At 42.8% G+C, this 26,660-nt stretch overlaps 1 protein-coding gene across 1 annotated transcript in view; it reads right to left on the bottom strand.

The window, feature by feature from the left end:
* ROR1 (receptor tyrosine kinase like orphan receptor 1) overlaps positions 1-26,660 on the bottom strand; it is a 456,010-nt gene that overhangs the window by 88,400 nt on the left and 340,950 nt on the right. The window lies entirely within an intron of this gene.

Below are 26,660 nucleotides of genomic sequence, written 5' to 3'. Positions count from 1 at the left end.
GAAACGGAAAGTTTGAAGTAGAGTGACTTTTCATTGGCTAAGTGTGGCAGTCTCCTATTGGCTAAGTTGTTACTGGGCAAGGAGGAATCCTGTCTTCCTTCTGCTGAGGTAGGAAAGTAGTATCACCTCCTGTCAGAGACGAAAAGTACGTTTCTTCTTGTTGGGGCCAGTAGTGTGGTTGGGTGACATGTACATGGAAGTTCTCTCTTCTAGCCTCCTGATTCCATTTTAAATAAGTTTTTTATTTATTGTCACAATAACAACCTAATTATATAATTTGTACTCCTTTGCACTTGCCTTCTTTCTTTCAACGTGTTTGTGGGATTCATCCATGTGGTTGTCTACAGTTATAACTCACTACACTTTTGTCGCTATGCAGTGTTTCACTTTTTGTGGCTATTCAATATGGGATGACTATATAATAGCATAATTTATGTGTCCAATTGTTGATGGAAATTTGAGCTATTTCCATTTGGAAACTATAATCACTTAGAGTTTGCTTCTCAAATAAATCTGTTTGTAAAATATAGAGCATTTTTCCTACTTAACTGAACTTTGCATTCGTAGCTTATTTATTTTGAACATACATACTTTACATTTTCTGTCTAGCAGGAAGAAGTCTAAGAGACAAAGTTAATAGGGCCAGAGCAGACTGACTTCTCTGGATAGTGTACTTCTCTGTATGAAAGGAATTTTTACAGAGTCACTTCTGTGAAAAGACCTCCAATAATGCCAGCAGTGTATGGCTTGCATGTAAAATCAGCATGACTGTTAACAGGAAGGTTATCTGAACTCACCCCAAGAATCTCAGACCATGCATTTGATGATACATTCAGTAGAACTGTTCTGTTTGCAAGTAACAGAAACCAAAGCTTAAGAAAGGAAAGACGGATTATATTATATGGCCAGAAGGGCATGTCACTGAACTGAAAGGAATGGAGCCAAGATGGAAACCATCACAGGATGTCCATTTCTCTCTCTGGTTCTCTCTCCACTGCTCAATTCATATGGTGGGTAAGTCTCTTAATTTTACATCTCGATCTTCTCTTGGTCTTCGTTCCTAACTTGGCGCACTCAAGACATTGACTCAAATCAAACATTAAAATCATGGCCCAATTTCCGGAAGTGGTGGGGTGGAGGAATGGCAGGGAATGGTTCATAGAGGAAGGAGTGCTGTTAGGTAAGGTTTGGGGAAACACTCTCAATGGTGCTCACATTAGACAGAAAACTTTGGAGTGGGGTAGCTATACTAATTATTTAAGACCTACAAAGTATCTCATGAAATATGAATCAGGCTTGATGACTCCAGCTTGCCATGTTAAGAGAGGGCTTTGTTCCTGACAAGTGGTAGTTTGCATTCTTTATTGTCTGGTATCATAGAAAAAGAGCAGCTTTTAGAATCAGATAGGTCTAGCTTTAACTCAAGTTACACCATTTCTGGCTGAGTTTAACTGGGCAAGTTACTTAACCTCTCATTTCCTCTGTCTGTAAAATGGGAAGAATAATAATGCCCACCTCAGAAAGTCACACTGAGAATTAAAGATATATAAATATCAAATTCTGCCTGGTATATATTTTTCCCCTGCTTTTTTCCCAGTGTTAAGAGCAGAGGTGGCATAGTAAATTAGAGATGGGGTAGAGATTGGGCGGGGAGGTGCAGAGATTGAACCAGAGTCAGAAGTCTTGCAACCTGGTAGCTATTTTTAACTGTGGGGATCTTAGACAAGTCATTAAAATTCACTGTGTCTCAGTTTCTTGACAAACAAAAATAGTGGGTTCAGGACAGGACTGTGTCAGTGGGGTAATAACTGCCTTTTAGGAATCCAAGCATTCCCCGTAAGTGCTCAGGTGTTGCTGAGCACTGGGGAGGGCGAAGAGCAAGGGAATGCAATTTGGTTGAATGCTCCTACTTTCCCCCCTCTTATTTTATAAATTAAGGATTTGTGAGGTTTTGGGGGGGAGGGGGGAAGTATGCTGCTTAAAAAACTAAAAAGCATCTTGAAAAACACCAGATGACATGCCTTCTCAAGTCTTTCCTGCTCTAAAACATGAGTCTTTGCTAAATGCCTCCCATTGTTGGAGCCAAGCTACCTCCAGAACCAGAAGCAGCCCGGACATTTCCAGCAACCCATTAAATCGTCTGTCTTGGGACTGCAGGAAAAACAAACTCTACAAAGGCCCATGGCTAAAACAGAGAGAATCACCCAACTTGTCCAGAAAATAAACCAAACACACCCTCTCAAAATGCATTATTAATAAAATATAGGAAGTGTCAGCAGGACCATAAAGATGTCTCTTTCAAAGTGGAATGACAACCTGTGTTTTGCTTTGACTTTGGCTTATGACTTCCTAGCAAACAGAGAACGGCTCAAGAGCACAAAGCGGTCCTATATGATCACCCTTACGAAAACAGGTGGCCCTGCATGACAACTGTGAAAACATCTATGTCTTTCATAAGCCCACCATTGATAGACATGTCTAAATAGAAGATATTCACGGGGGATAATGGAATCAGCTCATACGTTTTGTGCTGTACTAAGGCAGGTAGGAACCAGGATGAAAAGGAGACTATTCTCACAATATAAAACTTACTCTTAGAGCAACAACCACAGGAGGAAAAGAAAGTCTCCATTCTTTCTGTAAGATCACAGTCAGATGATTTATCTACTGAAATCAGAGATAACAAAAGGCACCTTTAAGATGATCTAGTCTGGTAGTTTTCATACTTTTTTTGGGAATAGATTTTCTAGCAGAAGCTCAAAAATGTGATAGAGTTAAAAAGAGTTTAACAAGAACGTTTATTCTGGTTAAAGTAGGGATGGGGGAGGTTAACCTTGCATGTTCTATACAACCTCCACCTTCTCAATCAAAACATCCCTCCCGGAACAGTCGCCAAGGCCCCTCCAAGAATATTTGAGGGCTCCCAAGAATAGCTTGAAAATCACTTGCCCTAACTTCCCTATTTTTAGGTGGTAAAACTGGCACAGAGTAGCCAAGTGATTTGTCCAGAATTCAGGGCACAATAAAAGGGAAGACCAGAGCTAAAACCAGGCTTCTGATGACCAGTGTACAATTCTTGCCACTGTACTACAGGAAGTCATTCTGAGAAGACACCGAAACCACCTGCAAGTCACCTCTCAGTAGTCACACAATCAGATACAAACTGTTTAAAGTCTCAAGGAAGTTTTTTTCTTTGCTTATCTGAAGGATATTTGGAAGGAAGGGCAGAATGAAGGGAGAGAAGGAGGAAAGGAAGAAGAGAATTAAATTTTAACATTAAAAGCATGGGCAACCACCCCACCCTCCACAGCGTCACACTAAAAACTATGAATAATTTGAAAAACAAAGATTACTTATTTACTAACTTCAACAACTTCAATGAGTCTTGAAGGAACTAAATGGTCCAAGGCTCCATCTATCCATTCATTCATCCATCCAACTAGAAGTCTGTTCAAAGATATCACATGCGGCTGGGATATTGGGGTGAATAACCACAGACTTCAAGAAACTCAGTTTTGAAAATTAAAGAAAGACTTGATGCCAAATCTAATGGGAATGCTAACAAAATGGGGAAGAGAGAGAGAGAGAAGAAGAAAGAGAAGGGCAAGGGGAGGGAGAAGAGGGGAAAATATGATGGCGGTCAGTGGTTGGGATCAAAAGGAAGAACACCAGGTCAGCATTAAGTGCAGGACGGCAGCATAGGAGAGCATTTCTATGGCCCCACTTGCCCAGAAGGGGACATGTGCCCTGGAGTATCAGCGACCAGACTGGCAACCAGCAGGCGGAGCAGATGATCTTTGGGATCCCAGCACAAAAAGGGATCAAAGTTTGTCATTCCTTTTTTCTCTAAAACAGTGACCTCACCTCTAAAATATAATTATAAATATACTAAATTTTAAAAAGTTAAAAGGAGTTCATTGAGCTCCTCCTAGTCTGTCATCTTAGTATTATGGTTTCTGGTCAGCTGTTCCGGTGTGTTAATGCAAAGTCTGAAATGAGTACGTTTCTGGTTTTGTTTTGTGTCTGGGCACAATCTGTATTGAGAGTCATCAGACCTTTCACAAATTTATACAATGCTAAAGGGTGGCTGGCTTAGGTAAGGAGGAAGCACCACCACCTCACTTCATCTTAACAACGTACAAAATAAAAGCATTCATGGGTCAGAAGCAGCAACTCTGCATGTGTGGGAAGGACCTTCATGTTGCAATGTTTTTAGTGGTTAAGACGTGGGCTTCAGATGTAGGTAGACTGGTATTCCAACCCCAGCTGCCTCTAACCATCTACAGGATTTTGGGGAAAGTATTTAATTTTTATGAATCTCAAAAGGAGATGATAACTAATGTATCAAATTATTAGGGCTGCTTTGCAGATTATTTGTATTAATACATAAAAACGGCTATTCTTACTAACCACAGGTCCATATAAGCGTGGAAAGTTCATGTTAGAGCCCCTGGGTAGAACTGAGCTCTCTAAATTGCTAAATCAGAAAAACTCGATAGAAATTGGCGGGCTAAATCACATTCCTGCTCCCACCCTCAGCTGTTTTTCTGGGCCTGGAGTAAAACTTCACATTGATTTTCACTGAGGAAAACCATCCCAGCCACTCGCTTCTCACCAGGACAACATATTTTTTTTCTTCCTCTGTGTAATCAAGTGCAAACAAAATCCAGATTCTAGTCTGCCACAGTGGCCACATGGAGTAGAAACTGATTTCCTCTTGGAAAACACTTAATTCTAGAAGGAGCTTTTGGGTCATTTCCTGGTATTCTGATGACATCATATCCCAACTTGTTTATTTGTTCATCTTTAATTATTGCTTTCTGTACATTCAACAACAAACGAAGGTACTTATGCATCGCCCAACCAGAACATCAAAGAGTTTTTACTAAGGCAGCTTGGGGTTCATGAGATATTTGACATAATTAATGTCTCAGTGAATCAGCTAAAGTTCATCCAAATGCAAATTTTGAGATCCTCTGCTCCTTTCAACAGATACTTATGAGTATGATTATGTTTCTCCCCAAAGGTCTGTCACATGAGCCACTGTGGGTGTTCTCTGAATGGAAAACAAGACACTCTGAACTTGGATAAATACAATTGATCTGGATATTGAGAATATGACAGGTACTTTTGTTCAATGTGCAGAAGAGTTGATATATTCCTCTTGTCCACAGTGAATATCAAATATTTTCCAGACTTCAAAAATGGTTAAGTTGTGGCCAGATTTTCACATATTCTTTCCTCACTTATGAAAAATATAGATACAGACATAGAAGTGTACCTCAAACAGGGTTAACATATTTAAAGAAGATGAAGGGTGAGTTTGATGTGTACATCCCAGCTTGTTTATTCTCTGGTTAATATCCTTCAACAGACCCTATCCTACTGACTACTTAACCTACTGTTTTGATTATTTAGCTGTTATTATCAAGGCCAGGTTAAATGGTGACCCCTATTTGGGGAAAGAAAATAGTGAACCAAAGGTGAAACGTACCATAATTTAGACTACAATAATTTCTTTTCACTTTTGAGTAATCCTCCTGAAAATATCAATAATAGTATTTAGTCATAGTGAAAATATATTTAAAGCCTGACCAGGTGGTGGCACAGTGGATAGAGCATCAATCTGGGACATGGAGGATCCAGGTTTGAAACCCCAAGATCTCTGGCTTGAGCAAAGGCTCATTCGGCTTGAGCGCAGGGTCGCTGGCTTGAGCGTGGGTCCATAGACATGACCCCATGGTCACTGGCCTGAGCCCAAGGTCACTAGCTTGAAGCCCAAGGACACTGGCTTGAAGCCCAAGGTCACTGGTTTGAACAAGGGATCACTTGCTCTGCTGCAGCTCCCTGGTCAAGGCACATATGAGAAAGCAATCAATGAAAAACTAAGGAGACTAAGGAGATGCAACAAAGAATTGATGCTTCTCATCTCTCTCCCTTCTTGCCTGTCTGTCCCTATCTGTCCCTCTCTCTGTCTCTCTCTCTGCCTCTGTCACACAAAAAATTTAAAAATATATATAAATATATATTTCTAGAAAACCTGTTCTGAGTAAACTACATGTGATTTTTAAGCCCCGATCTCTCAGTTCTGCAGAAAATACTGCAGACATAGGCTCTCTCACAGGATTCATATTCCATACTCTGTATATCTTTTTAAAGATTTCAAACGAGTCCTTAATGTCTTAAAGTGTACTGTCTTTTGTATATGCATTCTCCTTATTCCGTTTAATTTAAGGCTTGCTTGAATGATTTTTCTAATTATCAGGTAACTAAAGATCACTTTTCTTTAGGCCTGATCTTTCAATCATTTGTATCACTCAGGACTCTTTTTTTTTTTTTTTTTTTGTATTTTTTTTCTGAAGCTGGAAACAGGGAGAGACAGTCAGACAGACTCCCGCATGCGCCCGACTGGGATCCACCCGGCACGCCCACTAGGGGCTACGCTCTGCCCACCAGGGGGCGATGCTCTGCCCCTCCGGACTGTCGCTCTGCTGCGACCAGAGCCACTCTAGCGCCTGGGGCAGAGGCCAAGGAGCCATCCCCAGTGCCCGGGCCATCTTTGCCATCTTTGCTCCAAAGGAGCCTTGGCTGCGGGAGGGGAAGAGAGAGACAGAGAGGAAGGAGGGGGGGGGTGGAGAAGCAAATGGGTGCTTCTCCTGTGTGCCCTGGCCGGGAATCGAACCCGGGTCCCCCGCATGCCAGGCCGACACTCTACCGCTGAGCCAACCGGCCAGGGCATCAGGACTCTTGGCTGCAAATGACAGAATCCCAATTTGATCTAGCTTAAGCAATAGAGGAGTACTTACTGACTCACTAGCCACTGCCTGGGAAGAGTGGGAGTAGAGCTGGCTTAGAGAAGACTATATCTAAGTAAGAATCAGTAATACTATTTTTCTCTCATCTTAGCTTATTGGTTTTATGATTGTGACAGTTCCAGATTTATATTGCAATTACATATCTAGAAACAGAAGAGAGCGCTTTTGTCAGTTCTATATTAGAAAATTTGTGGAAGGATTCGGAATGGTCTGGCTTCTGTCACCTGCCTATCCTTAGACCAGTCCTGTGGTCCAAGTATGAAGCAGTCTTGTTGACACTCCCATAAGACTCCTATAGTTGGCGAGAAGAGAAATAGCTCCTCCAAAGTAAGAGGAGCTATTCTGGACACACAAAACCTAGGTATTCAAGATCCCTTTATGAGAAGGTATAATATCAATATTAATAGATCGCTCCTTTCTGCATCTTTCCCTGTATTGCTTCATGCTCGATAATACTGGGAAGCAATAATTGCTGTCAGACTCTTTTGATTAAGGAGAGTGAATTGAATTGCACTCTATGAAAAAGACTGGATTTTCAGTTTAGCATACAAATTTTCAATCATGTTATCTGAAAACCATAGCTGGCAAAAATGCAGTTTGGCAAGATATCACTCTTCCACAAGCCTCAATGAAAGCAGTAGCCTTCCATTAAGTAAACACAAGCACTCACAGGAGACCCAGTCTACCGGCCTGTTGCTCTCTGATAGTACTTACCAGTGGAGTCATTATCCAAATGCAGAAACCAAACAAAACCTAGTTACACATGTAACTCATTTGTTACCCAAATCTTCACATTTAGAAATTATTACTAGTTACTTGTTGACAGACTGATTGATAAGAGTTCCAAAAGGAGTAGGATTCATTTCTTTCCTTTTCTTTTTCTTTTCTTGGTTCTCATTTTCACAAACTGTCGTTGCTGCAGGGCTCTCCTCACTACATTTTTGTGTCTTTATGTCCAGACCCTAGAAACTGCAGGCGGTTTCAGAGTGCTGCTTTCCATCAACATTACCGCTTATCATAAGACAATAATAAATACATTTCTGTGCAGATCGGAGAATGTAAATGAAGATTAAACCCACATTACTTAAAGTGGAAACTATGCCATCGAAACTGAAAAGGAAGGGTCAGCCTCTTCCTAGTTTCCAGGACCTCTGGGGTCTCCAGCTGGAGTCCATTTTTCAGCAGTTGATCCACACTCCGGCTCTGGCTCACCATCTTTTCTCAGAATGTCAGCCAACCGCTAATGTGCTATGGTGGTTTAGATCCCAATCCATTGTGCAAATGCTCAGGTTTTTAATAAGCAGTTATCCCAAGCAAGTGTGAACCTACCATCTCTATTCTGACCAATCTCTCTGATTTGACACCTTTAGAGAAACACAGGAATACCTTTGTAAATTGTTCTCTTGAAAAAAAGAGGCTGTTATCGATTGAATGTTTGCGTCCACCCCAAATTCAATAGGTTGAAACCCTCTAACCCCCAATGGGATGGTATTGCAGGTGGCACTTTAAGGAGGTAATTAGGGTTAGATAAAGTCATGAGGGTGGAACCCTCATGATGGCACTAATGACCTTACAAAAAGGAGGAAACAAGGAATATGTCCCTTTGTGTGTACCTAATAAAAAGACCAGGAAGAGGGCCGTCACTAAGGATCCAACCACGCTGGCACACCCGTCTCAGACTTCCCGTCTCCAGAGCTGGGAGAAACAAGCATCTGTGTGTCAGTCACCCACGCTGCAGCACGGTTATAGCACCTTAACTGAGAGTGCTGCCACTTTAAGAGTTCCACACAATGGAGGGCGGGACAGGGAGCCAAGACACAAAGTGATCTTTGTTATGGAGGTCTGAATGAGTGGCTGGATCAGTGACTGGTAGACTTCCAGAGAGCCAAGGTGTTGAATTCACCCTATTTATCCTGCATATAATATAATAAGGGCCTTGGTTGTTTTGTATGTGTTTCAGGTGGGCAAGGATTCCCGGACTACTCAAGCTAGACTTTTGAGTCGGATCAATGTCAGAATCCCAGCACTGCTTCTTACATGCTGTGAGAACTTGAACAAGCTTCTTAGCCTCCATAAGCTACAACTCCAGCAACTCTAAAATGGGACTAACAGTTGAGTTCTTTCGGTATTAATGAGACAATGTAGGTAAAGCATTTAGCAGATGTTCAGTAACTGAACCTGCAGTTGTTAAGTCCTAAATAGCCTAAATGATCTTAAGGTCAGAGCAATAAGAAGGTTCTGTAGCAGAGAAAAAGCCAGATGCCTTTTATCTAATGGGCTTTGTTGGATGGAGTGTGAAAAAGAGAAGCATTAGATAACAGCCCTGCCCTCACAGGGTTTATTGTCTAGTTGGGAGAACCAAAGGGGACACACGTGCATGAAATAACAACAGAACAATACTCAACAGCAAAATAAAATATCGAATTACAGATGCCAAGTGTGCATGTGAACATAGTGTAGCAGAAAGGGTGGGCACTGACAGCGAGGATAACACCCACTACAACAGAGACCCTCCCTGCAATGGCAGAGATGCTGTCAGTTTTGTCTATTGCTCTATCCCCAGCATCTAGTCCAGTGCCTGGCTTTTAGGGGGTGGTCAGTATATATCTACTGAGTGAATAAGTGAATAAAAACTAAAGGGAAAGCACCAGACTTAGAATATGAAGGCCTGGGTTTGGATCCCTGCAACAGCTCTATAACACTGGATAACTAACTTTCTTAACCTCTCAGAACTTCAGTTGCCTCACCTGTAAAATGGCTATATAATGCCTGCCCACTACACGGGGGTGTCACATAAATAAACAATAGATTTTCTATGAAAGGCACCAATCCTCTGCAGGCCCTTGAAAACTGGCAATAAAAAGGTAGTTGTAAGGATGACTGGAAGCTTAAGGATGGGCACACATCTGGACAAGTGGAAAGAGGTCATCTGAATGCTGCATTTACCTGTATGTTCCTTACCCTGGGCTCCAAAACCAGTGAGAGTGTCCATGGAATAACAGGATGGAAGGCTATGTTTCTTTCCTGCTATGGTAACCAACGGCACATGCTCCGTTGCTGTTAACAAGATCAATAAACTTGCCATATTCAGAAATCGACAATTAACCCCTTTTACAACACTTAAAGTTACAGGCCTCTCTATTTTATATGGCTGAAAAGGCTGCTGAGCACATGGTTTTTATTATTGCCCTCCCTCCCTTAAAAAAAAAAAGCCTACTACTAATAATTTAACACCTTATAGAACCTGTCCCTCTCTTAATGATTTTGCAGGGAAGCTCTGTGCACTGCAGCTGTCTTTGCAAGGGCCACTTCCAGGTCCATGCTGCTTGGGGAAACTATATTATCTTTAGTCCCGCTTACCTTTCTAAATGTTTTATGGTTTACAGCTGTGGTGAAAAGCATTTCGGGGTCGGCAGAGATTTATTCCTCTTTTTAATGTTTTTACTAGGCTGAATAAACACATTCTTGAGGAATGAAACCTCTGGCCATGTTGGGAACATGGAAACGTAGGCTCCACTCGGTAACGGCAGCTCTTTAGTGACTGACACTTGCTTATAACAACGAGCGCCATTGTTGGCTCCGAGTAGGACCTGGTCAGGAACCTTCAGTGGGTTCCACAGTACCCACACCATGAGCCTCTCTGTCACAACCCTACCTGAAATCGCTTCCCTCTTTGTAGGATCCCATTAACACCTGTAAGAAAATGCTGCATTTTAAGGGATCTGGAGAGTCTGGAAGGTTGAGAATGCATAATTGATAGGATTTCTTTGGCACTTTTACTTCTAGCATGTGCTCATTTAAATATTTTTGGCAAAGGAGTTAAGATAAAGCAAGCCTTTCTCCCAAATTCAAATGAACCCTTAATTTTTACGAGGTTTGTAAAACTTCAGCTAAACGATTTCTTAAAAAGGAAAAAAAATTATTTCCTTAAGCTTGCTCATTCCGTTGATTTTGGCTAAGACTGCTCGTAGAATTACCATCATACTATGAGAAAGATTATTCATATAGTGATTTGGAGCTGGGTGGAATCAGAAAGTGTTATAAATCTCTTCCCCTGACATTTCTGCAAACTTTGCCAGCCTTGGAATAAAATAGGCTTGGAAGCTGACGGGAGCACCTGCGGAACCGACTACAAGGCAAAGGCTGGACTATTATGTGCCAATATTTAAATGACACATCTTCTCGAGGTGTCTCCAAGTCACTCCATGTCTCTTCAAAGTCAGAGAAATAAAGGGCTTTGTCTTATTGTAAGATGTTAGGGACAACTTGCAAGCATACGTCATACTCGCAGACATATCAGTTGGCAGCTTTAGAGAAACTGATATGCCTGGCTCATTTCTTTTCTTTTCAGTGCTTTTCTCTTTATAAGAACAGTGTAAGGGCCGCCCTGTGAACTGGCCTGTGTCCGGCCGATACTCATGAGAGTTGCTGTGGCTTCTGCCATTCAGGTGATTTTAGGCTGCTGTGCTGGGCTCTACTTGGCTCTAAATGTATAGTCACATTCAAGTTTGCAGATATTATGTTACTGAAACAATTATTTGGGAGCTAGGCACTTACATACCTACTAATTTTTTTCCTATGTAAATATCAATAGTAAAGGTTTTCTTTATAGCTATGAGTTGAGAGAGCAGGATAGAGCAATAGAATCTACACACCGTGCAAACCCAGACTTTGATTTCATACAGCGTTTGCTCAAGAGTGGCAACATTTCTTGCCTGATCATAGCAGCTCTGACATAGAGCATGGTGATTCTCAGTCATTCTTATCATATTTATCACCCATTGTTATGATAAAGAACATCACCACCCAAACAAAGCAAATGGTATCTATTCACTGCTCTTTTTCTATGAGCACTGATATAATGGCAAGAGTAGACCTCACAATACCAGTCCATGTCTCTGAACATGCAGGTTACTTCTGAGCTGAGAAAAGTCAAACTGTAAGAGAAATGCCATTACATAATTTTCTTTGCTTGCCAATTAGTCATAGTCCTTTAAACCAATACTTTTACAGGGACCCACCTTCATGCATGTAAGACAAGTATTTCCTTCACCTCATCACATTTCTTTTTTTTTTTTTTTTTTTTTTTTTTTGGTATTTTTCTGAAGCTGGAAATGGGGAGAGACAGTCAGACAGACTCCTGCATGCGCCCGACCGGGATCCACCCGGCACGCCCACCAGGGGCGATGCTCTGCCCACCAGGGGGCGATGCTCTGCCCCTCCAGGGCGTGCTCTGCCGCGACCAGAGCCACTCCAGCGCCTGGGGCAGAGGCCAAGGAGCCATCCCCAGCGCCCGGGCCATCTTTGCTCCAATGGAGCCTTGGCTGCGGGAGGGGAAGAGACAGACAGAGAGGAAGGAGGGGTGGGGGGTGGAGAAGCAAATGGGTGCTTCTCCTATGTGCCCTGGCCGGGAATCGAACCTGGGTCCCCCGCACGCCAGGCCGACGCTCTACCGCTGAGCCAACCAGCCAGGGCCTTAAGGGATAACTTTGCATGCACACCAGCTATTCCTGACCTCCTTCTCTTTAAACATTTTCCTCAACACATTCCCTGAATTTCAGGGGCTGTCCTTGTCATTTTCATAACTGAAAAACATACTGAGTAGGAAATTCCCCATTCTCACCCATATTCTCATCTGCCTCTCTATCATTCCAACCATATTCTCTTTCCTCCCTCCATGTTCCAGGGAAGATGTTTCTCTTTCTTACTGAAATCTAACCCCTCTTCCTGGTCTCAGGAGATTTTCTTTCCCCACTGCCTTCAGAATTTTAATCTCTGTTGTTTTTCTTTGGCATCTTCAAAGCGTTCTTCCAGAAATGGTTAGATCTTCCTACACACACACACACACACACATATTCTTACTTCTCTTAGCCCAATTTCTCTCCCCCCATTCACAAATATTTTAAATGTGAAGTTTACTGTCCTTACTTCCAGTAATTTCCCACTGTGTTTCTTCCTGATTTCTGGAAATTTGTCACCTAAAAGTACAAGAAACTTGTGTGTGTGGGGGGGTAATGTGTGTTGTGCAAAAGGGAAAAAGAGTCAAGCAGGCAGGGAGAGGCTTCAGACTGTGATGCAGGCCTGACATCCAGGAAGGGGCAAGGAAGGAGGGCTGGGAAGGGAGAGCCTCAGACCACGTGCAGCTCTGAGAGTCCGGCCAGCCCAGGGGAGGGGCCCCAGAACCGTGCCTGTCTCTGAGAGGAGAACGACACCGGGTGGAAAGGCTCAGCCTTACTACCCCTTTGGAGCTTAGTCACTGGTTGATTGCAGGCTACCTGGGAAAAGTGTGACCTCCGCTCTCATGCTATGACAGATGCCCCAGGCCCTGCAGCTAGAAGCTGGCAGCTAATTGCATTTCTTATAGTAGGCTGTCTCTTGACAGGAAATCTCAAACACAATCCATACAAAAACTAAGGTTAACTTTTCCTCCCATATTCGCTTCCCTTTTAAATGATCCCATCTCTCCCTTTGGTGTCTGCATTCTCCCACCTTCCAACTTAGATGACTTCATGTAATCTTTCAGGCTTCCAATACCCTTATCTCTTACATCCAATTTGTAACTCTTAAATTCTTTTAAAATGACTTTCAGCTTTATCATTCCCAGTCTCAGTGCAATCATTTCTAATCTTTACAGATTATGGGCCCGTCTTGATTACTGCCAGAAGCATGTTCTCTTCCCTGGCTTGTCTTCCTCATTCATTCCTTCAATGCTTTCCTTCGCAGGAGTCAGTCCTTGACTCCTTTCTCGTCTCACACCACAGGCTCATCTCAGCTGTCTTACCCGTGAACTGACCTCTACTAAAATACCCATGACTCCAAAAATTTTATCTCTAGACTCAGTTTTGTTCAGAGCTCTAAAACAAAGTTTCTCAAAGTTGAATGTTACCGTATTTCCCCATGTATAAGATGCACATTTTCCCAAATAATTTGGGGTCTAAAAACTGGGTGCGTCTTATACAGTGGTTGTAGATTTTTTAGTTGTATTTCCCGCTTTTTCACGCTTGTTTTGAGCTCATTGTTGAAGACAGTGATTTGTCATGAGACACAGATGAGGACAAGCTAATGGATGGGAGTTTTGACAGTGATGAGGAGGAGTTATATGAATTTTATGATGAATAAAACCTGAGTTCAGCCCTGGCCGGATGGCTCAGTGGTAGAGTGTCGGCCTGGCGTGCAGGAGTCCCGGGTTCGATTCCCAGCCAGGGCACACAGGAGAAGCGCCCATCTGCTTCTCTACCCCTCCCCCTCTCCTTCCTCTTTGTCTCTCTTTTCCTCTCCCGCAGCCAAGGCTCCATTGGAGCAAAGTTGGCTCAGGCGCTGAGGATGGCTCTATGGCCTCTGCCTCAGGCGCTAGAATGGCTCTGGTTGCAACAGAGCAACGCCCCAGATGGGCAGAGCATCGCCCCCTGGTGGGCATGCCGGGTGGATCCCAGTCGGGCGCATGCGGGAGTCTGTCTGACTGTCTCCCTGTTTCCAACTTCAGAAAAATACAAACAAACAAACCTGAGTTCAATAACTTTTATGTAATACATTTTTCGTTCAAATTCCAGGCCCCCAAATTAAGGTGTGTTTTATACATGGGAGTGTCTTATACATGGGGAAATATGGTATATGCTCTGCTTTTAAAGAAAAAAAAATACTGTATAGCCTAGCATTAAGTTATTTTATTAAAAATTTTATATATGTACTAATATACAACAAAGTAAAACTTTTGGTAATAGTTTGGTTTTCTTCCAGACTTTTTTCTATAGGTTTCATATAGTTGACATCACATTACATGTGCGTGTGTATGTGTTATACCTCACTTCTCATTCTTGACATTAGAGCACAAGCATTTTCTTAGTAAAACTCTTCATGAACATTATTCATTCTTCTGTGGGTACATAACACTTCATTCTGCACATGTGTCATAGCAATTTATTTTATAATGATATCTAATAGTAAATAATGAGCAATAGATAACTGTACATAAAGTTTTGTCAGAATTTAAGAGTATTTTCTCCAAATGGATTTCCAGAAATGGGAAGGTAGGTGTTTTCATTTCAGAGATGAGAAAACCTAGGTTCTAGGATTTTGAGTAATTTCCCTGAGGCCACCTGGCCTGTAAAAGGTCAAAAATGAGAAAGGAAATCTCACCCTGGGTTACTGCCATTGGGTCAGGCTATGCATGCTGGGTCACGAAGGGGTGCTGCCTTAGGATTCTTCAGGGGGACAGGAGATACAGAAGCTACAAAGGGCTAATTTCTGATCAAATTCCCTGAAAATTTCAGCCTGATTTGGGATTCAGAGGTTCAGGCACATGAAGTATGAGTTCTATGGGGTCCCTCCGAGGATCCAAAGAGTAGTAGTAATTTAGTCAGGTATGAATTTCTCACTGTGTGGTTTTTTGGTTTTTTTTTAAATTTATTTATTAATTTTAGAGAGGAGGTGGGGAGAGACAGAAGGAGAGAAAGAGAGAGAGAGAGAGAGAGAGAGAGAAGGGGGAAGAACAGGAAGTTTCAACTCGCATATGTACCTGACCAGGCAAGCCCAGGGGTTTCGAACCGGTGACCTCGGCGTGCCAGGCTGACGCTTTCTCCACTGTGCCACCACAGGTCAGGCCTGTGTGTTAGTGCTGAAGTCACATTTGCATCATCAGTACCACTGTCTTGGTCTTGTCCTGACTTGGGAAGGCTGTTGGGCATCTTTCAAAGTTGAGCTTTAAAACTCAAGTCTGTTAAAGACGATACAAGGCCTGACCAGGCGGTGGCACAGTGGATAGAGCGTCGGACTGGGATGCGGAGGATCCGAGTTTGAGACCCCGAGATCGCCAGCTTGAGTGAGGGCTCATCTGGTTTGAGGAAAAGCCCACCAGCTTGAACCCAAGGTCGCTGGCTCCAGCAAGGGGTTGCTCGGTCTGCTGAAGGCCCACGGTCAAGGCACATGTGGGAAAGCAATCAATGAACAACTAAGGTGTTGCAACGCGCAGTGGAAAACTGATGATTGATGCTTCTCATCTCTCTTCGTTCCTGTCTGTCTGTCCCTGTCTATCCCTCTCTATGACTCACTCTCTGTCTCTGTAAAAAATAAAAAAAAAATAAAAATAAAAAAGACGATACAAGGTCTTACACAGAATCAGGCACCATGCAGCCGAATTGGCAGCTTGTCCTCTACTTGTCCTATTGGCCCAGAAATGCTGCAATTAGGAGCTATCTGATGCTACTACTCTGAAAGTCATGGCATTTCTGACTTTATCCAGGCAGAGAGGAGTCTCTTGTTTGGATTCCAACTGAGAACTGATGTTTTGAGTCACATGGAGTTAAAAATGTCCCTCTTGATGCTACGACATGAAGAAAGTAATGGGTAGGGAGCTCAGTTCATAGAGACAGAGCATTCAGCCATGCAACAGCTCTTAAATTAGAAAACAAAAGCAGGCATCTAGGGTTTTACAGAATGTGTTGACAGCAGCTGATTTAGAAGAAAGACTTAAAAATAGACCAGAATTTCTCAAACTCAATACTACTGACATTTTAAGCTGGATAATGCTTTGTTGTGGGGGCCATCCTGTGTACTGCAGTGGCTTATAGCATACCTGCCCTCTACCAAACGCCAGCAGCACCCCTCGTCAGCGTTGACAATCTCCAGACACTGTTAATTGTTCTCTGAGGTTCAAAATCACCCCAGTTGAGAACCACTGAAAAAGACTAATAGTTCCCCCAAAAGAAAACAGCCAATCCCAACGCAGGGGGCAAACAAAAGTTATTCAAATGGAAGATGTATAAAACATCTTGAGAGAAAAGACTCCAAATCAGATAAGAACAGAAGATCCTCTTTCATCATCCCATCTAATGCCTTCTCCAGATCTGTAATGAAATAGAATAAGCAAAAACTAGAAAGACACCTCCCCATTGTGAGCACAGGTATTATATACAATACACATCATGCTTGCTAGCTAGATATATTGTGTATATAGTTCTCAAACTAGAGCACAGCTTCTGCCAACCTTACCAAAAATTCTCCTGGAATTAACAAAAATTCCAAGATCATTTCTGCAGTTACTGAACTGCTTAAACCCATTAGAGCCGAGACCCTCAGCTCAGAAAGCAGGATAACCTGGAAGAGCACTGAGACTGGCTTCCCTCTGTTTCGATCATCTCTGTATTAAAAGGAATCTTAGAAGCCATCTCATTAAGCTTACCTAATCCAACACAATATCCTTGACAAACAATTGAGACACCTCACAAGGCAAATTATTCCATTGTTTGACAGCACCACTAACTTACAAGTTTTTGGTTTGGGGGGTAGAATCCTAACAACGACCACTTGTTGGACTTGGTTTTATACCCCAAACAACATGAAATGAGTTCGCTCTCTGGTTTGGATGTCTGAAGGCAGACCTTCAAGTCACCTATTAAGTCCTCCCTTCCTCATCTCTACTCCAATCAACCATTCCCACTATACTCAACTATTTTTCGCACGCCATCACCTTTCTCCCCATGAGTTGCTCTCTTCTTCATCCTTTGAACACGTTTTTCTCCCTCGAGATCCAAAGGACATCATCAAGTGCCTAACAAGTGCACTCAACAATGATTCAAAACCTTCACCCCTTCCACAGGGACCCTAAAATACCCAATCACCTTTCATTCTCCTCATAATTCTTTTAACTTGACTGACAGAACAGCCATCAGGCAGGTTCAGCTCTCAAGATTACAATCTTGTGGAAAGAGCGTTGGACTGGGATGCGGAGGACCCAGGTTCAAAAACCCGAGGTCGCCAGCTTGAGCACGGGCTCATCTGGTTTGAGCAAAAGCTCACCAGCTTGGACCCAAGGTCGCTGGCTCAAGCAAGGGGTTACTTGGTCTGCTGAAGGCTCGTGGTCAAGGCACATATGAGAAAGCAATCAATGAACAACTAAGGTATTGCAATGAAAAACTGATGATTGATGCTTCTCATCTCTCTCCATTCCTGTCTGTCTGTCCCTATCTGTCCCTCTCTCTGACTCTCTCTGTCCCTGTAAAAATAATAATAATAATAATAATAATTTACAATCTTCCCTTTTGCCTCCTCCTACCTGGGACAACTGCCCAACAACTATTCTTACAAATTAACCTCTGTCTTTTAGGTCTCTTCTGGTTTTTTCTGCAATCTGAGTAGTGAAGATCTGTGTCCACCAATCATTCTTTCTGGCCTGTAATTTTTTTTTTTTTTTTTGTATTTTTCTGAAGCTGGAAATGGGGAGAGACAGACAGACTGACTCCCGCATGCGCCTGACTGGGATCCACCCGGCACGCCCACCAGGGGGCGACGCTCTGCCCACCAGGGGGCGATGCTCTGCCCCTCCGGGGCGTCGCTCTGTTGCGACCAGAGCCACTCTAGCGCCTGGGGCAGAGGCCAAGGAGCCATCCCCAGCGCCCGGGCCATCTTTGCTCCAATGGAGCCTCGCTGCGGGAGGGGAAGAGAGAGACAAAGAGGAAGGAGAGGGGGAGGGGTGAAGAAGCAGATGGGCGCTTCTCCTGTGTGCCCTGGCTGGGAATCGAACCCAGGACCTCTGCACGCCAGGCTGACGCTCTACCACTGAGCCAACTGGCCAGGGCTCTGGCCTGTATTTTTAGTTTCTCTCTCTCAATGTTCCCTTCTCACAGTCCGCCCATATGTGTAGGCGTAGGCTTTCCATTTCAAAAACCAACCAATAAACGTGGCCATCCCTTTTTCTAACTGGAGCACTAGAATACTAAGTCTCCTTCCTCTACATGCTAGCTATGCTAAATATAATCCATATTTGAAGGCTTACCACATTTATTTTGTACTTCACTGTAATCAGCATCCTCACGCCAGGATACTCCCTATATACTCCCTTTGCTCCAACATACCAAAGGATCTGCAGGTCTCCAAACAGGCCATTTTGTTTCCTGTGTCTGGAATGATTCCCTACCCCAGTCCAGTTGGCAAACTCCTATTCTTTTTTAAAGACACTCAGATGCAATCTCTTTTGCATAGCCTTCTCTAGAGAGATAGGAAGATAATCAATTATATAATCTGTTTTTAAGTGTATTTTAAGATGTAAATGAGATAATATATATCAAGTTCTTAGCACAGAGAGGGGCAGAGTAAATGCTTGATAAATTGTAGTTATTATTCCTATTAGCTCCTTAGACAGGCTGTTTCCTTTTCTCTACATGTCCACTATTGTCACTAGGACATTGTGTTATGCCTGTCTAAGCAGGTGACAGTTTCTCCACCAGCCCACCAGATGCTAAGGAAAGAAATGTCATTTTTCCATATATATGCCTCTAACATAAGGCCTGGCATCTAGTAGGAACTCAATTAATATCTGATGAATGAGTGAATGACAATTCACATGAATGAGTACAAGGCAATTATTATGTCTTATAATTAACAAGAATATACCAGTTTTTTTGTGGATGGTTCTGACCCTTTTCGGTAGTGATATCACATTTCAAACCTCCCATTTACCTCCATGAAATTTGGAAAGGATCCAAATGCCGAAAATGGGGAATCAGCATTCCTTGACACAGGGTCCCCAGTGGGGAGAAGCACCATGCAGGATCATGGGGGCAGAGTGAGCTCTTGGCTCGGGGTCACACATCTGTCCTTGGTGGGCCAGGGTTGCTGTGAGCAGCCAGCCTCTCCGGGTTCAGCTGAGGGCCAGCCACTGAAAATGGAACAAAAGCGGCATTTATGCCCCTGTTCACAGAGCAGGCCCTTGGGCAAGGATCAGAGGACTTGCCTGTCAGCTTCTTTTTCCCCCAGACATAGCACTCAGCTCCACCTCTGCCTTTAGGAACTGGGGCAGTGTCAGCCACCGAGGCACAGGGAGAAAAGGTATGTTATCCCAGGTGTGAAAGCACTAAAAAGAAATGTTGTTGGGTAGCTACAAAATGTAGATAAATTTTAATGGACATTTCATTCTGATGACAGTATTGATAATTGTTTTATTTAAGTAAATCAACACAAGTCAAAGCCAAAGAGCTGGCCTCTAACCTTTTCACCATGAACCCTTTTTAAATTTTACGTCTCCTACCCTCAAAGAACTATGCTTGAAACATTTCTGTCCAGCATATAAATTTTCAGATTTTATGAAAAAATATTTCTATATTGAACTCTTACTGTGTGTCAGGGCCTTTGCCTCAATACCATGTGCTTTGCATATTGTGTCCTTTATTCCTTATAATAATCCTATGAGGAGAGTATATTATTTATATTTTATAAATGAGAAAACAGAGGCTCTGGTAGTTTAAGCAACTTGTTTAGGACCAGGACCACACAACTTATAAATGATCTTATTTGTATAGTAGTTAATCAACTTGTTCAAGGTTATATAGCTTTTAAAATTATCTCAATGAACTAATAGCTCATTTTGTAAAACATAAAACGTTAACCAAAATTTGGGGGATGTAAAATGATGCAACTGTTGTGGAGAATGGTTCAGTAGCTCCTCAAAATGTTAAGCATAGAATTTACCAAAGGACCCAGAAATTCCATTCGTAGGCACCTACCCAAGAGAGGTGAAATCATATATCCATACAAAGATGGACATGAATATTCATAGTAGTGTTATTTATAATAGCCACAAAGTGGAAACAACCCAAATGTCCATCAATTAATGAACAAATAAACAAAACATGGTATACCATATGCTACAATATTATTCAGCAAAATAACAGAATGTAGTGCTGACACATGCTACAACATGGATGGACCTAGAAAACACACTCAGTGAAATAAGTTGGTCGCACTATTACACATACTGTATAATTCCATTTACATGAAATGTCAAGAATAGGAAAATTCATAAAGACAGAACGTAGATCAATATTTGCCTAGGGCTAGAATGGGGGCAGAGGTGTATGGGGAGCTAATGGTTAAGGGATTTTTTTTTTAGAGATGATGATTATGTTCTAATATTAGATTATGGTGACACTATAAGTTATAATGTAATGAAGGTTTAAAAAAAATTTAAAACAAATACAAATTTTAAAAATGTTAACCAAAATTTATTAAAATATTATAACATATAAATATATCAAAATACTACTATCAATTAAAGCTTCTAATTAGCACAAGAATAAAAATATTTTTTCACTTCATTGATCTAATTTGATGTAAACAAATAAGTTTGTGGCTTTAGATGCCCTGCACTGTTAAAAAAATAATATATAGTTTCCAGTTAGACTTTTATAATATCATAGATAGTTCCTGAATTTCACTATTCACTCTAAGTATCCATGGGATCTGAGATCTGCAGGATAATGACACTGCCTTAGGGTACTTTTCTTTGCTATTTACCCTTCAGAAACTACTTCTCAATGTACTGCATAAATGCCAAATGCCATTTTCTGTTCTGGGTGTCTTTTTCTAAGCCGAGACAAGATTCTGTCCATCGAGAATGTATGAAAAGATCTTTCCTTTGACCCAAATGCTTATCTGGAACAAACACAATTTTAGGATTTCCTCAAGCTGTTTGCATGATCCCTCATGGTATAGACAATAAAGATTTCAAAGGAATTTTGGGGCCTAGTAAAGAAATGAAATGTTCACCTTTGCCCTCAGCTTTTGTGTGTCCACCAGCCAGGGGTCTGCCGGCCAGTTTACTAGTAACTCCTGGTGAGTGCCGGAGGGGCCGGCTTCAAAGTACTCACGGTACCCTTCAGCAGTTCTCAACCTGTGGGTTATTTTATTTAAAAATGTATTGTATAATAAATATGTATTTTCCGATGGCTCTAGGCGACCCCTGTGTTTTGGTCATTCGACCCCCGCCGGGGTCGTGACCCACAGGTTGAGAACCGCTGCTAAGGAGCCAAATAAGAGGTGGAGGCTTTGATTTGCAGCAGGATGACAATCTCAAATTGTTGGGCAGAATCCATCCTACTCCACGAAATGAGATTCAGGAGACCAGGGAATAACTTCCAGCTAAAAGGTACTGCGATTCCCCCTGCTCTTCAGCAAAAAGGCAGGGAAACTGAGCTGACACACTCAGATTCACAATAAAGCCACCTGAAAGATGAGGCCAGATGATCACACTGGAGGGAATTCACTGATGGGAAAGTAATGACAATCATATCTTCCTGTGGCAGTCTATCGGACCAGCATAATCCAGTAAGTCACAGGTCTTCGCTAATCTGGGTGTCACTCGTTTTCTCTACTTTCTGAAGGGGTGTGGGTAGAATCATCACCTGAACTCTAAGAAACAGTACACTGAGACTGGAACTCTTAGAAGAACCATTCAGTGTATATGAGTAAAGGTGGGAAGTGCAGCATTATTGACAAACATTTAAAGGGGGGGAGGCAAGTTGATAAATTACAGTGCTTTCAGTCCAGCGAAGATACACGTTAGTACTGAGAGGCAGGGAGATTATGTTACTTTATGGAAAATATCTGAGGTACAATATTAGTGAAAAAAGATTAGAACACTTGTACATACCATGGCTGAAAGGCATGAATAACGTTTATTGGTGTATATATGGGCCAGGTGCCCTATAAAGAATGAATTATCTCATTTAATCCTTACCAAAAGGGAATCTTCTATCAACATCCTACAAGGATGGATGACAAAACGGGAGCTGACAGAAGTTACGGAAACTTGTCTAAGATCACCCATGTGGATGACTGGTAAAGCTCGAAACAGATACTCTTCACTGCATTCTCCATTAGGAAGCCATGGCTGTGGAGTTATGTCTTCATTTTTCTTCTTTTAATCTGGTTACTAAAAGTTCTGCAGTATGATTAAATTAAATTTTAAAACTTTTAAGATGTGCTTTAAGAAATCAAAATTCATAACTTCCACATCCCAAAAATGTTCTGGTAATACACTCAAATCTCTTTGGACAGTGAATTTGAACTCTGATAAGGCCTATAGCTTGATTAAGCACCAGAATAAATGTTACCCCAAATCGGGTCCAGCAAGCATTTTTACGCCCTGGCTGTTGGGAGGACTAATGAGGTAAGGCATGCCAGGTGTTTAGCAGTGCCTGGGGGACACAAGTAAGCACTCAGATATCATCTATTATGATTATCATGGACCAGGTACTGTTCTAAGTACTCTTACATAGGTTCATCTCAACTTATCCTCACATACACCCTGAGTGTTTACCTAGTATTCTCTCCATTGTACACATGAGAAAATTGAGATTCAGAGAGGTTAAAAAACTCAGCCATTGTCACTCCGTTTGGAAGTGCCGGAGCCAAGGTCGGTGGCCCTCTCCCCGTATTAGCTCCTTTCAACACAGGTGAAACACGCAGTGCCACACAGTTGCGGAAAAATGGTAGCACAGTCTGTTGGAGAACTATCCAGGTAGTTCAAATTTTTCATCCCGGGATTCCAAGCCCTCTGGTGTCGGCACTGACTATATGTCAAAACCGACTCCCCACTTCTTATTCACAGCGGAGTTCCCTTTTAACCAACTTCCCCCAGGGCCTTGCACAGAGCACAACATCTCTCCGTCTCACCTAGCCCTCTTCATCCTTTAGGACTCAGTTCAAATTCAGTCCATGCCAGGGCCTCCGCCACCCACATCAATTTCTTTCTCTCTCGGCTTCCCACAGAACATGTTTCCTATCTCATTTCATGATATTCCAAATTGTTTAATCTTTTATATAGTTAGTGTATCTAAGACTTGACTCTCTAAGGTTGGTGGTTTCTAAGAGTAAGACAATTTTTCCTGTGTTTTTTTTTTTATCCCTCCAGAGTGCCTTGTTTAGTATGTTCCCTTAATTCTGTATTAATCAGGACTCTTAGCTGCAAATGACAGAAAACCTAACTCTACCTGGCAAAAACGAAAAACAAACAAACCAAAGAAAAACAAGGGTGGGGGGTGGAGGAAAGAGGTGCTTATAGGCTCATGTCACTGACTAGGCCAGTGGCTTGGGGCAAGGGTACATTCTCAAAGACAGCCACTGAGACTCCTGGTCATGTGGTCACCCCAACCTGGGTACAGTGCCAGTCTCACCTAGCCTGATGAATGGGCACTGGGCAAGCAAGAACAACAGATGTCCCTTACCTTACTGAATCAAATTCCTCAGCACCTCCGTAATAATGATAATAATAATGATAATAACTGTTCTTCACTGGTCAGGCACCAGACAGAAACCCCATTAGGAACTGCCAGGCAGCAACAGAGCGCTTATTAGCCCGATCTCAACTGAAGTGAGCCAGGCCTGGGGGCAGAGCTACAAAGGAGAGTTTACAAATCTCTGACACAGCATTTTAATACCACAGGGGATTTTTTTCCTTTCCCACAAATTGTGTTAACCCTTCGGGACCAGGGGGGAAACCCAGTGTAGAGCTCATTAGTGGCTTTCCTTCAGAGCTCTTCAAAGAGGCCCTGTCATTTGCCAACGTGATTTTTCTTAATATTGTGCAGACGGCAGGCTAATCCATCTTCAAATGATCTAATTGCATCTAACTTTCTCTTAAGAAACACTGCGTGGAGTTGCAAAGTCTTAATTGTGGGGTATACGCTGAATGGCTTCAAGATTACAGAGCCAAGCACTTAAACCAAAGCTGGGGAATTTCCAGTGGAAACTTGGAGGGGAAGAAAATGGAGGGAGAGTGGCAAACTAGAAAGCTTCACCAAGTCCAGCTCTTGGGTCCCGGTGTTCATGACATTGAATAAATGCTTCAGCTGACTGGTTAAGAATTTCCGCGTGGTGGTGCTCACGGAGGTTCCCCCTGTGCCACGAAAGCCTCGTGCTTCCTTCTTCCCATTTAGGATGGAGAAAATGGGTAAAATAACGGGGCAGATGCAGCAGGGAAGGGCAGGCAGAGGAGGAGCTGGAATCTTCCGCTGGCTGGGCCAGAATAAGGACTCAAGTGGCCGATACTTTCTGAGGTTTTCCTGGCCTTCCACTTCCTTAGCTCATCAACCTTTACACATCACACAAAGGGCCTGATGAAATAAAACAGATTTGTGTAAAGGAGGTAAACTAAGCCAAGTGAGGGCAAGGTGAGGAGGGGCATGGCCAGAGATGGAGCCAGGAATGGCAATGCTTCCTGAGCTGTGGGGGAGGGGCGAAGAGCACCCTCAAGCAGGTGAGATTCCTGCAAATACCAAAGGCTCTCTTGAAGTCAGCATTGTCTTTAAATCTTGTCTCTCTTCTTTATCTTGTTTATTCACTACAACGACTCTATGGAGATTCATTTGTTTTGTGAATTTACATTAGGGAAACCGCAGGATCCCAGTGGAGGCCTCTCCTAAAGCTGGTGCTGGCCAAAGCAGGGCTTCAAACTTCCGGCTCTGAGGTGGGCATCATTTACTAAGCCCCTCCCGCAGATGTACCACCAGGGTTCAGAGCGGGGGCTGGGTCAAGGTCACATGCAGGCTGCCAGCCTCCCCCCCCCCACCACCACCAGGTTCCTGCCATGTGTAGGTACAGATAACCCAGCTCTCCCACTCCCTGGCAGGCCTTGGGGGAACTATCATTTTTACTAGGATGAAGTCATATCTTAAACAATAACATGGTTTCTGTCAACATCAGGCCTTCAGGCCTTTGTTCTGCCCTCCCCCATGAACATATTTATATTGGCCCTGGCTAACAATATCCCACTTTCCATTTGCATTTTCAATCCCTTATGTCTCATCTGGTACACAATACTCAGAAAATCAGCCCATAAAGGACCTGGCAGCAAACCTACGGCACTTTATTAATTCCACTTTCAAGTCCCTAGTGACAGTGAGAACGAGGAGGGTCTTTTTTGGGGTACCAGGGCCCTTCTTTCCTGGAGATTGGCCCATATTCCTCTCATAATCCAGGAGTCTCTGTGGGCCATTTATATGCAACAATTCCAAAAGAAGAAGCCACAGAAAACAGACCCCTAATAATAGGACTTAGAGCAAACTTCCATTGAGGGCTTTTTCTGTGCCAGGCACCATTCTAAGTAAGTTATACACATTATCACACTTCATCCTCACAATCCTTTGAGTAAATGCTATTTTGATCACAGAGGAGAAAGCCTCACAGGTTATTCCACGGCCTCAGAAGAGTCTCTGCTCGAAGCCAGGCAGCACTGCTGTGTTCTGTCGCTCACTCACTGATTGCTCAGACATTAATGAAGGGCCCTCTTTGTACCAGGGCGAGTGAACACAAGGATGATTGGCCCTGCTCAGAGAATTAAACAATGGATCACAGAATAGTGTAAACTAGGGAAGCACAAATATGGAGAGTGGAGACAGGGAATTCCCTTCAGGCTGGGCTCTAGCAGCTGTAAAAGGAGAGAACCCCTTCCTGATTGGCTGGCCCCTCCTCTCCCAGCCCAGGGCCAGTTGCTTCACCGCACAGAACTCCACTTCTCCATCACCTGCTGGCAGCCAAGCTGCTCTAGAGGACCAGGCGCTCCAGTTGAATAGAGAAGGGTGACTTAGGCTCTCTTTACCCCACGAACATCACAGACATACCCATATCCAGTTTGCACTCATTCTTAACAACAGAAACATCCAGATGAGAGTGAGACTCATAATAGGTTTTGCTAAAGGGCCACCAAGATTTCTGAGTGTGTGCATGGGGATGTGCAGTGGGGTGGGGAATGAGACATGAGTCAAATACCATGTCTGCCCTAGGCTTTAGTAAGCATTTTGCACACATTTTTTTTCCATTAGATTTCATGTATTCTGTTCACTTCTAGTGATTCAATCTTTCACACACTTGCTCCCATCCTAGACCAAGTCACCAAACCACCTATTTTTCACACATGGACATATACAACAGCCTCCTTTCTAGTCTTCCAGCTGCTGCTCATACCCTCCCTGGCATGCACACAACTGCCCAAATGTCCTTCTGACTGTAAATTAGAATATGTCCCTCCTTTGGCTAAAACCTCCCCAGGGCATCCATCACTCTTGCATTTCAATG

This window comes from Saccopteryx leptura, chromosome 3 (genome assembly GCF_036850995.1).
Source record: "Saccopteryx leptura isolate mSacLep1 chromosome 3, mSacLep1_pri_phased_curated, whole genome shotgun sequence".
NCBI classification, from domain to species: Eukaryota; Metazoa; Chordata; class Mammalia; order Chiroptera; family Emballonuridae; genus Saccopteryx; species Saccopteryx leptura.
The sequence above is the reverse complement of the archived record's forward strand: the minus strand, read 5'-3'. Positions and strand labels throughout refer to the sequence as shown.